At 44.6% G+C, this 14,642-nt stretch overlaps 1 protein-coding gene and 1 long non-coding RNA gene across 3 annotated transcripts in view; one reads left to right on the forward strand and one right to left on the reverse strand.

Annotated features, from left to right (window-relative positions):
* The first annotated feature begins 3,002 nt into the window (after window positions 1–3,002).
* chrdl2 (chordin-like 2) overlaps window positions 3,003–14,642 on the forward strand; it is a 122,634-nt gene continuing 110,994 nt past the window's right edge. The window contains exon 1 of one of the 2 annotated variants that reach the window (XM_070882755.1): window positions 3,003–3,073. The gene's annotated coding sequence lies outside the window, so the exon portion shown is untranslated. Of the gene's footprint in view, window positions 3,074–10,720; window positions 10,746–14,642 lie in introns of those variants that run through there. The other variant, XM_070882758.1, reaches the window with a different exon arrangement.
* Window positions 5,572–13,702, reverse strand: LOC139265614 (uncharacterized). The gene is made up of 3 exons (XR_011593592.1): window positions 13,449–13,702; window positions 9,565–9,755; window positions 5,572–6,098 (listed from the first exon to the last, which is right to left on the reverse strand). It is a non-coding gene; the product is annotated as an uncharacterized lncRNA (long non-coding RNA).

Here is a 14,642-nt window from a genome sequence, read left to right on the forward strand (position 1 = left end):
AGGTGAGCGACAGCATAAAACTAAAAGAAAAAGCATACATAAATGCAAAATCTAGCCCAGATCCTGACAAATGGGGGAGATACAAAGAACAACAAAAGGTGGCAAAACAGATAGCCAGAGCTGTAAAAAGGGAATATGAAAAGAAACTTGCAAGGGACATCAAAATCAACACAGATTTTTTTTTACAATTAAATTAGGTAAAAGAGAGTGATCAGGAGCAATGCGGGCCCTTTGAAAACTGAAAACTGATAACGGGATATTGTAAATGAAAATAAGGAAATGGCAGAAATGTTGAATAATGACTTTGGTTCAGTATTTACAGTAGAGGACGAGAATAGCATCCGGACATCCCAAGGAAACTATTATTGAATCAGGAATAGAAACTCACCAAAATTAACGTAAGCAAAATAACAGTAATGAAGAATATAATGGCACTAAGGGCTGAATTTTGGACTTTTTCAGAATTCGGGGCATTAAAGTTAGCGCCTGAAAATAGTTTGTGCCTTCGACTGCAAGTTTCGGTGAAAAAGTAATTTGGAGGAGCATTGGCATTAAGTCAGTAATTGCACAACGGGCTTTGTGCGCCCAAGCTGAAACCTTTGTTGTTGAAGGAGGCGGCCATTTTGCGCAGGCGCAGTTTTTTCTGTATTTTTTTTCCCGGTCACAAACGCTAATGTAGGGCACGGCAGCTTCCTGTGCACATATAAACCACCTCACTTTAGCCACTTCTGCAGAGGTGGAGGAGTGGGAGGGAAGGCAGTGTGTCAGGCGCTTCAGCAGTGGGTCGAGTGGCACCTTACTGAAAGGAGTGGAGAAGAGGTGGTCCTCACTCCATCTTGCTGGGGCTCCCACCTGTTTTTAAGAGACTGTGGAGGGACATTGCTCAGGAGGTGTCTGCTGCAGACACTGTGCCTAGAACTACCACACAGTGTCGAATAAATTTCAACGACCTTACAAGGTTCGTCAGGGTGAGTACCATTTGCATTTATGTATGCCTCCATGACTTCTAACATGAATCTCACACACTGTGTGAAGTTTTACATGCATATGGTTCCGCTCAACAGTCTGTGAGGTGGCTTTCATGATGCAATAGAAAGATGAAGGCTTACTTCTGCACCCATTGGCTTTTAATGATCCATGCACATAAACTCAATCATTTACATCCTTCCTCACAATACACTCCCATTGCTGCTATACCTTTCAGAAAGATCACCATGTTACATTCCTTTAACCTCCTGACAATTCCTCACAAAGCAAGTGCAACATCCAAACAGATTGAATGTAAGCCACTAGAACATTCACACAGTCTCACCTATTGTACTGTGGTAGGCATATGTGGCACATCAGCAGAGAAATCCTTTCTGAACCCTTCCTATTTTTCTCTTTGCAGCCGAAGCACTCCTACAACAGGAGGGAGCAGCTGCGCACAGGCGGAGAGCCGCCCTAATTATTATCACTCACTGACGTCGAAGAACGGGTGTCGGCCCTCATAGGTGCACCAGCTCGGACAGTTGCCGGGGACAATGCTGAGCCCCCTTCGAGTAGTGAGGGTATGTAAATGGATAGAGCAACTCAAGAGACTGCATTGAGACATATAATGAAGTGGCGACGGGCCTGCAAATGAACATGTGCAATTCCACCTTACCTCATGTCACCCTACCACCTCTCCTGCTGCTAACCACACGTCTGATGTTTTCTGCTTGCAGATGACCAGCCACAAGTGCAGCATCCTTCAAGGGAGCCCTCTACATCTGGCCATGGGGGAGATGATGAGGGAGGGGAAGAGAGTGTTACGCCTGAGCCTCAGAGCCCATCAGTTGCCCCGTCTGGCCTCACTACATCTGGGGACGACACGGATTTCCCGGGATTTGAGAAGTCGGAAGCTCCTGGTCCCAGTCGTGTACAACAATGCAGTGCGAGAGGAGAATTTCACAGGCCAGCTCTTCAGTGGGGCAGTCGGCAAAGTCGCTCTGCTCAAAGGCAGGCAGACATGGAAATGGACTTAGTGGAAATGCCCAGGGAAACCATAGGAGTACATCGTGAGCTTATGAATGCATTGGGACGGATCCCAGAGAGCATCGACAAGCTCACTGCGACTGTTGTGGAGGCAGCGTCACAGATTGCCAATGTGACTCAGGAGTCCAGCGAGGCCATCATTGCCCACTCACAGAGGCTGGTGGCATCAAGCAGCAACAGTGGCCTTCCAGGGTATGTGGCGCTTACCCTTGATCACGTCGCAGACTCGAGTGCATCGCAGGCATGAGCTATGCTTCAGCTTGGTCAAATGATGCAGTCGATGCTGCTACCATACTCTCTGCGTTCCCCACTGTCCAACGGGGAAGGGACGGTGCCGAAGCTGACCAGCAAGTTGTGGGAACACATTGTGCTCTGGATGCTGAGGCCCAGCCCCGTCAGAGAGTCAGTGGCTCCCAGGAAATGGAAGGTGCTGTCCTTCCTCAGGCTGACAGCATTCCGGCTCCCACCACTGACTTACCAACCCATGCACCATACACGGTTGACACGCCAGCTACCAGTGACTGCTCCCGCCGAAGATGAGGCGCAGCAGTCCACAGCCAGGCCGTCCAAGCCAAGAGCTGGTCCAGGGCATCCTCAGACACCGTCTGCATTGTCTGGCCCCCCAACACAGCTGCCCTCTAGCAGCCTTGCTGGAGGCACTGAGACCTCATTGAGGAGGAACAGCAGGCGTGGGAGAGGGTTAAAGAGAAGGGGCAGGGGGAAGTGTGGCTAATAGCCATTAAGAGCTGGTAGAAGTTTGTGCTTATGGATGTATGGGCAACTCTCGATTATCCGGGCCCCTTGGGGATTGGGCTATTCTGGGTAAACGATTTTTCCATTAGGGAGAGTCTACATTTTAAAGTTAAAACTTTAATGAATCAATACAATCAGCTACAAACAGTAACAAAAGATGGACATTACCAGCATAGATATACAGGTTCTGTGCCTGGCACCCGGTGCCGGCACTGCCCCCGTTCCCAACGTCAGCAGCGGCCACGAGAGACAGCGGCTGCAGCAGTGTAGACACACACACGGGCAGAGGAAGGTGATTTTTACGGTGAGTGAAAGAGTGTGTGAGAGAGACAATGTGCGAGTGTGTGAGAGAGAGAGTGTATGAAAGAGAGAGAATGAGCAAATAAAAATGAGCACAGTGTTTGGAAGGTGATTTTTCCAAATTATTTGGAGCTATCTTTTCACTTGTTAGCAACAGAATTTTAAATCCCATTGCAACGGTTTCCCGTTGGATCCGTGTACGGATAATTGAGAGTTGCCTGTATATAGAGTTATAAAAATTGAAAATAGTTGTGTGATAATAATTGACTCATCTTGATTCGTCTTGCTACAGGAAGCAGTTTAGTGTTTATTTACATTTTGTTGACTGCAGGGAGCAGTTTTGTGTTTATTTACTTTTACTTTAACCATTGTATAGTTTTGCATTTTTAGGGGGGGGCGGACATTGTTAATTATTCATGTTTATAAAAATGTTTGTTTAACCTTTGTCATTGGTGTCTTGTGTCTCATTGCAGAATTCAGTGTAGATTAGCTGGCATAGAGTAGCGAGTCAACGCTGCAATCCCATCTTCCCCATTCAACCAAACGGTCAATGATGAGCTGCCGACGTAAGGCTCTTGCCACGGCTACATCTCCACGCTGCCTCCCCTGTGGTTGCGGTGGCACCGCAATGAGTTCCTCACCAGGCTCCTCTTCCTCATCCTCATCCTCCTCCTGAGGTGGTCCTGCAATCCCCATTGGCAATGCTTGGCCCCTCATAATGGCTAATTTGTGTAGCATACAGCAGACGACAATGAATTCGGAGACCAATTGAGGGTAGCATTGAAGGCTGCCTCCAAGCTGTCCAGGCATCAGAAGCGGTGTTTGAGCACGCCAACTGTCTGTTCGATGATGTTGCAGGTGGCTGCATGACTCTCATTATATCGCTGCTCGGTTTCTGTGATGGGGTTCCAGAGGGGGGTCATGAACCAGGTGGCCAGGTAGTATCATTTGTCCCCTTGACTTTGTCACTGAAAAATTCTTGAGACACTGCTCTCACGCAAGATGAAAGCATCATGTGTGCTCCCTGGATAGTGGGCATTCACTGTGAGGATGCATTGTGTGTGGTCGCAGACCAGCTGTACGTTTAGGGACTGGTATCTCTTACGGTTTCTTAAGACCTCTGCATTGTGTAATGGTACTCACAAGGTGACGTGCGTGCAGTCAATGGCACTTTGAACCTTGGGGAAGACTACAATTCTTCCAAACCTTAGAGCCCTCTCATTCTGGATGTCCCTGCTCATTGGAACTTTATGAAATCCATTCTACGAGTGTACAAGTGCCCTTGTAACCTGGTGAATGCAGCAATGTGCAGTGTGCTGAGAGATGCTGCATATGTCTCCTGCTCCTGCCTGGAAGAAGCCGGAGGCATAGAAGGCCAGCGCCACATTCACCTTCACCGTGATAGACAGCGCAGTCCTGTTGGCGCTGGTAGGCTGTAGGTCTGCCTGTAAGAGCTGGCATATCTCTGTCAGCACTTCTTTTCGGAAGAGCAGCCTTCTAGCACACTGCACCTCAGAGAGCTGGAGGTATGAGCGATGTTCCCTGTAAACCCATGGCGGGTAATGCCTTCTCCCCATACGTCTGCGACCTCTTCGAATCCGTGGCTCAACATGGCCAAGAACCCTTCTTCCAGTTTGAAGCTACATGCAATATCAACCAGCATGATACGCTGGCGAACTAGTATTGCCCCCATTGAACTCTCCCACTGACCTTGTAAGCGAAGTGTCATGGTACATAAAAGTGCCGTTTGCAACTCGGAGCCTCATGCAGCAACTGTAGCAGTCACTGACAACTGCGATATAAGATTCTGTGGTCTCTGTTTAAATATGCCACCAGTAGTGCCTGCTGTACCCTGGGACTACCTGTGTTTTTCAGGCGTTTCCTGGGGCGGTCTTTAAATGAGGTGTTAAGGCCGAAAGTTCCATCCGAGGCACAACACAGCCTTGCACGATGATTGATGTCATAATCACGCTAAAAACGGAGGGCGGGGCGGTAAGTTTTTGCACCGGTGCAAACCAATAGCCGAATCTTCCAGCTGGGCAGGAAATCCTGGATGCCCAGCATCACGCCCAGAAACAGTATTTAACGCCCCGCCGGGATGCTATACAAGGCGCAAATTAGCTGAAAATCCAGCCCTAAAGATTGACAAATTACCAGGACCAGATGGTTTCCATCCCAGGCATTTAAAAGAAGTGAGAGCATTGCACATAATCTATAATCTTCCAAAGTGCTCTCGATTCGAGAATCCTTCCTTTTGATTGGAAAATTGCGCATGTCACTCCGGTGTTTAAGAAAGGTGAGAGGGAAACCAGGGAATTATAGACCAGTTAGCCTAGTATCTGTTGTCAGAAAATTACTAGAGTCTATAATTAAGGATAGAGTGACCGAAAATTTTCAGCTGATCAGGGAGAGCTAGCATGGATTTGTAAAAGGTAGGTCTTTAGGCCATGAAATTCATGTTCGCCACGGAGTTAACGACCGCTGAAAATGGCCGCAACGCTAAGGAGAATACATTCTGTTTTGTATAGAAGAACTCCACAAGGCTGAGTACTGTGAGCTAAACTTAGTGTGATCTTAGTCTTCTTTATTACAACTCCAGAGTGCCTAAACAACATGGCAGCCAACCTTTTATACTGGCCCTCCATGTGTGTGCAGGTGACTATTAGGACTCCAACAGTCGTGCCCTCTGGTGGCAAGTATTAGATAGTTACATACATAACATCACTCTCCCCCCCAAAGTCTTCGGTGCGTTATTTACAAGTTGAGGCGATCCGGAGCCCTTTGCTCCCTGGTTGATCGTCTAAGTTCAAACCCTGGCATGTGTGAGTTGGCCGGACCATTGCTGCACTGCACCGCGGCTGGTCTGACCGGACTGTCAGGAACGGTGGGTTCATCCTCGTGATTGACAGTGATGTCGATTGCTGGTTGGGTGTGTGTTGGTGGATCGTCGATGGTGATGTCCTCTTCAAGTCGTTCCTGGTTGTCAGTTGTTAGGGTTAACTTCAAACCACCACTCGGAGTCCGGTAGCCTTAAAGTAAATGCAGTTTTTATTAATACAAGCAGGCAGGGGAGCTATCCTTGAAGGAATGCTCAAAGATACTGCCAGAAACATCTTACTTTATACAGTTTCAAATTATAGCATTACGTAATTACACAAGTTACAATTAATACGTGCTGATTGATTAATACATGATTGATTGGTAGGGTGCTTCTCCAATCTGCCTTCTATATGCCTTAATTGGTAATTCCGAATACATGTTGTTATGATTCTTTTTATTTAACTCTTATCTTGTTATACAATTCAAATTCTATGTTATCTGTGTCTGTGCCCGGCTCCCAAGGCCTTTGGTCTATGAATTGGAACATCTGCTGCTCTGTGGAAGGCATCCCACATATGCTTCCCACAGTCTGAAAAACAGGCTGTGGGATCCATTTTAAAAACCTTTAACTCCATTTTAAAACATCCCAATTATTATTAATTGTAATTACGATTTGTAATCTGCCCTTTCAGTCCCTCCTGTTGGACCCTGATTATTTCTAAATAATCAGCTGACCACATATATGTTCTGAGCCATCTGCTGGAAATGGTGATATCAAGTCCATATCCTTGGGATCGCTCAGAGTTCCGTCTTTTGCGGAGTGTTTACATACTGCCCCTGACCATTTCCCTGGGGTATTGGCACGCCACTGATATTTGTTTTTGTACATACAGTGGATAAGCTCGGGGGTCTTGGTTGTTTCCCTAATGCCTTACAAAGTCATTCGCCTCCCTATCATGCCTACATTACATAGTTAACAAGGCTGATTGCTGTTCGGCTAGAACCATGTGGTTGTATATCCCTCTGATCTTACACATCAGATTTAGTTGGATCACGATATATATCCCTACCACTACCATTATTACCACAATTGGATGCCACATCAATTTGAGGATCGCGGAGGCTTTAGGTAACCAGCCCTTAAAAATGTCCCACCATGAACAACAATTTTCCTTTCCCTGCCTTATCCTGTCTTGATTCGTGTGTCTCCCGCCTCGGTTTCGTTGATCAGGCGATAGGATTGAGACACTCACGACTCATATCAGGTATTCATGCCGTCTTTGTGTTTGATTACCACTCTTTGGATCTAGCAAAGGCTTTCTGCGTTCTTGGTTACGTGCCTTGGTCAACTTCTTCATTCTGCGTCTCTTGTATCTGCCTGCACATTCTCCCAGGAGCATCAGCACCACTATCAGCTGCACTAGGACTAACACATGGGATATAATTCTAATTCCTATCTTGTAACTTTACTCGGGTATGCCTCTTCTGTCTTTGCACTTGTTACATAACATCACCAACCAACTCAAGGGGAGGTGCAAAGAGACCTGGGTGTCATGGTACATCAGTCATTGAAGGTTGGCATGCAGGTACAGCAGGCGGTTAAGAAAGCAAATGGCATGTTGGCCTTCATAGCGAGGGGATTTGAGTACAGGGGCAGGGAGGTGTTGCTACAGTTGTACAGGGCCTTGGTGAGACCACACCTGGAGTACTGTGTACAGTTTTGGTCTCCTAACCTGAGGAAGGACATTCTTGCTATTGAGGGCGTGCAGCGAAGGTTCACCAGACTGATTCCTGGGATGGCGGGACTGACCTATCAAGAAAGACTGGATCAACTGGGCTTGTATTCACTGGAGTTCAGAAGAATGAGAGGGGACCTCATAGAAACGTTTAAAATTCTGACGGGGTTAGACAGGTTAGATGCAGGAAGAATGTTCCCAATGTTGGGGAAGTCCAGAACCAGGGGACACAGTCTAAGGATAAGGGGGAAGCCATTTAGGACCGAGATGAGGAGGAATTTCTTCACCCAGAGAGTGGTGAACCTGTGGAATTCTCTACCACAGAAAGTTGTTGAGGCCAATTCACTAAATATATTCAAAAAGGAGTTAGATGAAGTCCTTACTACTAGGGGAATCAAGGGGTATGGTGAGAAAGCAGGAATGGGGTACTGAAGTTGCATGTTCAGCCATGAACTCATTGAATGGCGGTGCAGGCTAGAAGGGCCGAATGGCCTACTCCTGTATCTATTTTCTATGTTTCTATGTTTCTATTACTATCTGTACTGCCACTAGGGTATGTGAAAGGATCCTTATCCACGGATGTATAATCTCAAGTACCAAGGCGGGTTTTTCAGGTTATCCTTTATTTCACTGTCCAGTTCTTTTGCTTTATCCTTTAGCTCATAATATCTTTTAATGCTATTTCTTAATGGTCCTTTGAGCTCAGTTAAATCATCAAGTAAAATTGGTGGTGCTTGCTCTTCCATGTAAACATCAATATCTTGCTTAATCTCATCGTTTATATTTAATGTCATTGTCTTCCTGGCGGGTACATACGTCATGTGTGCTCTTCCCACTGCCACCGACACTCTGGGAGTAAAGCAAAAGTTAGGCATTGTAATGTTACAGGTCAAGCCTCTGTAATCGTAAGTTCCCAGGCTAGTTACCGCACAATATTCTCCTTGCCCTTGATAGGCGTAATGTGTGGGTTCGGTTCGGGCAGGGCTTATTCCAATGACACATCCTTCTGTAGTATAGTCAAACCCGCAGCTATCCTTGTTCCCCTCTCCCACTGGGTGAGGGCATATAGTTAGGCTTCCTTCTCTACGGCACCCAGACAAAGATATTCCCCTTATATTTCCATTCTTTTTGATCTCATACTGGTCCATCACAGACGTACTCTTCCCCTCGTATTATGTTTGTTTCCCTCACATGTAACCGCATACACCCGAGTCATTCCTTTCAGGGTGCAGGTGTCCAATGGCCCAGTGTGCTGTGCCATTTCTTTCAACTGGATGCTATTTATTCAATCTGGAACTCACCAGTTTATATCTGATCCATATTGTTTCTCACCTGACCGATCATCCATCTCCCATAGGCATGACATGTGTCTCTTTTCCTGTCTCGGCATCGTCCTCTCATTCCTGCTTATTTAACTCGTTAATTGTTTGTGCATGGCTTTCCAATACGGATATACCCTCTGGCAGTTTTTTTGGGATGTTTTAGATCCTAACTCTGAAGATTCTATCCCTATCCTGGCCTGTTTCCTCATTCGTACCTCCATCGTTCCCCTCAAACTATCTACACCTGCCTGGATCGCCTGTATATCTAGTGCATCTACTAGAGAGGTCCCTGTGCTTACTCCAATTAATATATCATTCCGTATAGATCTCCTCAATCTTTCTCCTTTGTGTCTTAGCTGCTTGTGTTACTCCCTTGCTCCTGATGTGTCACTAGCTATTCTCAGGATTGTGTCTAGCAATCGTGTGTACAACACTTTAGTCTTGGGGCTAAACTTTTCCGGCAGGTATAGGGCTAATAAATTTATGCTCACAGGTAACATTTCATGCTGCACATTGTCAAATAATAACATTACTTCTGTTCCAGGTTTAACTACCACGCGCTTTCCCAAGATTAATTCCCCTGATTTACAATATTCAGGTAACATTTTGTTACCCACTTATCTTGTGGCTTCAAGATAAATGCTCCTGACACTCAGATGCCACCCCCTAGGGGCTGCTCTACATAGTTGTTGTAACCTCCGGTGTAGGTATATGCTTCTGGGCCCCCTAGGGGCAGCCTTGTAGCTTGTCCTTGTAGAATCGGAAGAGCGGTGGTGATTACATTTATATTCTGTTGATAAAACACATCCTGGATATTCCAGGTTTTTAGTTAGAGTCTTACCATTTCTATTTCAACCAGATTGTTTGCACCATTTCTCCGATTGTTTGCACCGTTTCTCCGGACATGTGCCCTTTTCCAGATCCATTTTATTATAGCCAGTACCCCTAATATTGGAAGTATCCATCCTAATCCTCTAAAAAGTCCATCTGTCGTACCTTTATATTCTTTCAGCTGGAACCAGTGCTTCCACTGGCCCCTACCTTTCATATTCACGCAAGCACACGTATCTCCACTAATTAATACCTCATATGGTCCGCTCCACCTAGGTGCGAACCCTGGTTTCTCTGTCACCTCCTTAACCATTACCTTCACCCCCACCTCGGGGATTATAGCCGAGGCGGTTATCACACCACCTTCGTCCTCCTCCTTCTGCCTTTCCCAGACCTCCTGTCGCATACCTTTCAACTGCTCACTCAATTCCCTCACATACTTTCTGATTCTGTCTCGTAGGGGGGCCTAAGTCGGCTCTTCCTGTCACTATTCCTTCTGGTAACCTCATTGCCTCACTCAAGGTGGTTTTAAGGGTCTGATTCATTCTCTCTACCATCCCTAAATACTAGGGATGATATGGGATGTGAAACTTCTGCTTAATACCGAATATTCTACAAGTTTCTTTCATCACTTGACCCGTGAAATGAGTCCCTTGATCCGTGTCAATCATGTGGTAATAGGACTGCCTCCCATTTAGCATTTCCACCAGTGTGTGTTTTGTGTGCAGTATTATTTCTCCTGTCATTATGACAGGCTCGCTAATTTTGACTGCCCAAGTGGCACAATCCAGTGCGGCCACACATCTGGACAGACTGGCTGCCGCTGGTGATTGCTGTGTCGAGTAGTAAGCTACGGGTCTCATCCTAACCCCATGCATTTGTGTCACCACAGCTCCATAGAAGCCTCCCTGATTCTCACAATATACATGGAACGGGAGATCCATGTTCGGGAGTTCCAGCCCTGGAGGTAACATTAGGGCTTCCTTCAGATTACCGTATGCTGTGCTGCTTCTTGTTCGGGGCCCCACTCTATAGTTTCTAAGGATGGTCTTCCCCCTTTCACTAGCCGCTGTATTGGTTCTGCAATTGCCGCGAAGTTAGGTACAAAATTCCTGCAATAGTTAAAGAGCCATAGTACCTTACACACCCCACGGACTGTTTTTGGTTGGGACATAATCCTAATGGCCTCCTTCCTGTCATTGGACATGGTCCTAGTTCCTTGGGATATTTCATGTCCCAGGTACTATACCACAACTTGTCCGATTTGTAACTTTTTGGGATTTACTTTAAATCCTGCTTTCCGTTATCTCAAATGTCATTTCCATAACTAGAACAGAGTCTAGCACGTAGGCTTTGAAAGCTGCTTTCTGTTATCTCAAATGTCCAGTTTCAAGGCCATAACATCTCACTTTCTGTGGTTCTTCAACCACCGTATCTGAAGTCATAAGTTCAACTTATATTGTCCTTGGTTCTAAACCTGCTAAAGCCTGCCGTTTTAACAATTTAATTTTTCCAAAGTCCCTTTTACATTTTTGTAGATAGCTCCCCACTTGCCCAGGAGTTTGACCTGATTCCTGAAAGTATTTCTCGATTGTTTCCAAACTTTTTAGTTTTATTTCATTTTTTTAAGAGATCAGATTTAACTTTTTATTTTAAGTGTATCTCATTTCGTTGTGCCTTTTCGTAACCAGTGGTACTTGGAAACCTTCGCAACAAAATTAACTCTTCACTGTTCCCATCCTGATTTCTGCTCCTTTTTTGTAGTATTTGTATTTATTGTTGGATTACAAAATGTCAAATATGGTAATACTTTTTTTTTAAATTGGACTTCTCATTTATGCTTAAAGTGATTCACACATCACAGAATGCAAAGTACTTGTTTTATAATTGTGTGCCCAACTTCAAACATCAAAAACTTGAATCTTTTGCTCTGTAACTTCAATTTTATGATACAGTATCTCATAAATTACATCTTTTTAAGCTTCAGCTTCTGACGCAGTAGTTGTGTAATTTTATTAAAAAGGCTTCCATAACCAAGATTTTCCAATACAACCGAAATGTTTATCAAGGAGAATCACCTGAAATCTCTCAAAATCCCAATTCAAATATTGTACTGCCAATCTTTTATTTAAAACTCTTTTTACTGAGCTAGAAGCTTTCGCGTCAAGGTTTTACACAAAGGAAAATGGGAGCGTACTTCCCCAGCCCGCAGCCTCGAGAGACCCATGCAGGTTTGTTTTTTAAGGCAATACAATTTCCCTTCTCCGTTCTTTATCTCATTCCTAGACTAAATTTATTGTCTTTCAACCCAATGCAATCAATGATTATGTGTTTTCTTTTGATAAGTGAGCGTGTCGAAAAATTTTTAAAAACCAACGGGACCAGCATTTTTTATCTTTTGCTCAACAAACCTATCCTTTGTGCATTTCCTAGCTCCATAACTTATCATCCGAATAAATTCACACCTGCATTTCTAACTTAAAATGTAATTCAATTCTAGGTTCACACTTTCTTAAAACTTCCCACATACAGGACAACACTACAAAGGGTTTAAAAAAACTTTCACTCTGTCTGAAAAAGTGGGTGGAGCTTAAATAAACAGACAGCTCCACCACTTTCTCATACAGGCTTTCAGACACATGAAAAATTCATTAATTCCCACCTCAAATATTCCGCAGTCAAAAATCACACAAGCACTTTCATTCAAAGACAGACATTCACAAAAGTCTCTCTTCATTCAACAAAGTTTATTGTTTGTCCGGCTCTATTTATGATCCATACTTCACTTAAGATAGTCACTATCAGATTTTTTTATGGTCATCCGAAAAATATCAACTAAGCGAGCCATCTGGCCCCCAATCAATTCTTTAGTTTCCTCAGGTCCTAATCCTAACCCTGTTAGTGGGGGATACAAATTTGGGCCAAATTCCTCTGTCCATTTCCTTTTGTCATCTATATCTATTTTTATACTTACATCCTCTTGCCTTTTGTCACTTTCTCTATTCATCTCATCTTCAGGTATCTTTCTATTCGTCTGTACGGCTGCTAAAATTATCTTTTTCCCTTCATCATATCCTGCCTTAACCATCTTCTTAACGTTTTAAAATTTATCTCTCAGAAACTCTTCTGGTAGTTTATACCTCATCCCTCCAAGGGCCTTGGCAGTTTCCTTTGCCATTTCTTACACGGGGGCTTTATCCCCAGTTCCCGTTTTTTCCGCCTTTACTTTTGTGAAGCTTTTTCTTACACTGAGGCTTTCTTCCCCCGTTCCCGTTTTTCCGCTTTTACTTATGCGGAGGTTTTTACACCGAGGCTTTTTCCCCAGTACTGTTTTTCCACCTTTACTTATGCGTACACCGAGGCTTTTTCCTCAGTACTGTTTTTCCACCTTTACTTATGCGGAGGTTTTTATACCGAGGCTTTTTCCCCAGTACTGTTTTTCCACCTTTACTTATGCGGAGCTTTTTACACCAAGGCTTTTTCCTCAGTACTGTTTTTCCACCTTTACTTATGCGGAGCTTTTTACACCAAGGCTTTTTCCCTAGTTCCCGTTTTTCTGCATTTACTTATGCGGAACCTTTTACACTGAGGCTTTTTCCCCAGTACATTGAGGCTTTTTCCCCGATATCCCGTATACGTACTTATTCTCCCGACACATATATTTACTTACAGTGTCCTGACGCGCCCTCAACTGGATTTACCGGCTGCATGGACTCCGCTTCAGATTCGTTGGATCTCTGGGAGGAGAATTTCTCAAGGAAATTCCTTACTCACTCGGTTTTAGGTTGGTTCGGCTTTTTGAGTCGAATCTGCCTGTCCAGTAGATCCTGCCCGACTACGACAAGTTGTTAGGGTCAACTTCAAGCCACCACTCGGAGTCCGTTAGCCTTAAGGTAAATGCAGTTTTTATTAATATAAGCCGGCAGGGAAGCTATCCTTGAAGGAATGCTCGAAGAGACATCTTACTTTATACAGTTTCAGATTATAGCATTACGTAATTACGCAAGTTGCAATTAATACGTGCTGATTGATTAATACATGATTGATTGGTAGGGTGCTTCCTCCAATCTACCTTCTATATGCCTTAATTGGTAATTCCGGATACATGTTGTTATGATTCTTTTTATTTAACTCTTATCTTGTTATACAATTCAAATTCTATGTTATCTGTGTCTGTGCCCGGCTCCCAAGGCCTTTGGTCTATGAATTGGAACATCTGCTCCTCTGTGGAAGGCATCCCACCCATGCTTCCCACAGTCTGAAAAACAGGCTGTGGGATCCATTTTAAAAACCTGTTAACTCTATTTTAAAACATCCCAATTATTATTAATTGTAATTACGATTTGTAATCTGCCTTTTCATCAGTAAATCGCAATTTGGTCTGATCTAAATGCTTTCTGCACATTTGGCCATTTAACAGTTTGATTATAAACACCCTATTCCCTTCCTTGGCCAAAACAGTGCCAGCAACCCACTTGAGACCATGACCGTAATTCAGGACAAACACAGGATCGTTAACATCAATGTCACGTGAAACAGCCGTGCGATCGTGGTACATGTTCTGCCGGTGTCGCCGAGTTTTCACGTGATCATTAAGATCTGGGTGGACTAGGGAGAGCCTCATTTTGAGGGCTCTCTTCATTAACAATTCTGCCGGGGGACCCCCTGTGAACCAGTGGGGTCGCGTCCGGTAACTGAGCAGAATGCAAGACAAGCGAGTCTGCAGGGAGCCGTCCGTCACATGTTTCATGTTCTGCTTGATTGTTTGGACTGCCCGCTCCACTTGACCGTTAGACGCGGGCTTAAACAGAGCAGACCTGACATGCTTGATGCCATTGCAGGTCATAAACTCATTGAATTCCGA

This window comes from Pristiophorus japonicus, chromosome 6 (genome assembly GCF_044704955.1).
Source record: "Pristiophorus japonicus isolate sPriJap1 chromosome 6, sPriJap1.hap1, whole genome shotgun sequence".
Lineage (NCBI taxonomy): Eukaryota > Metazoa > Chordata > Chondrichthyes > Pristiophoridae > Pristiophorus > Pristiophorus japonicus.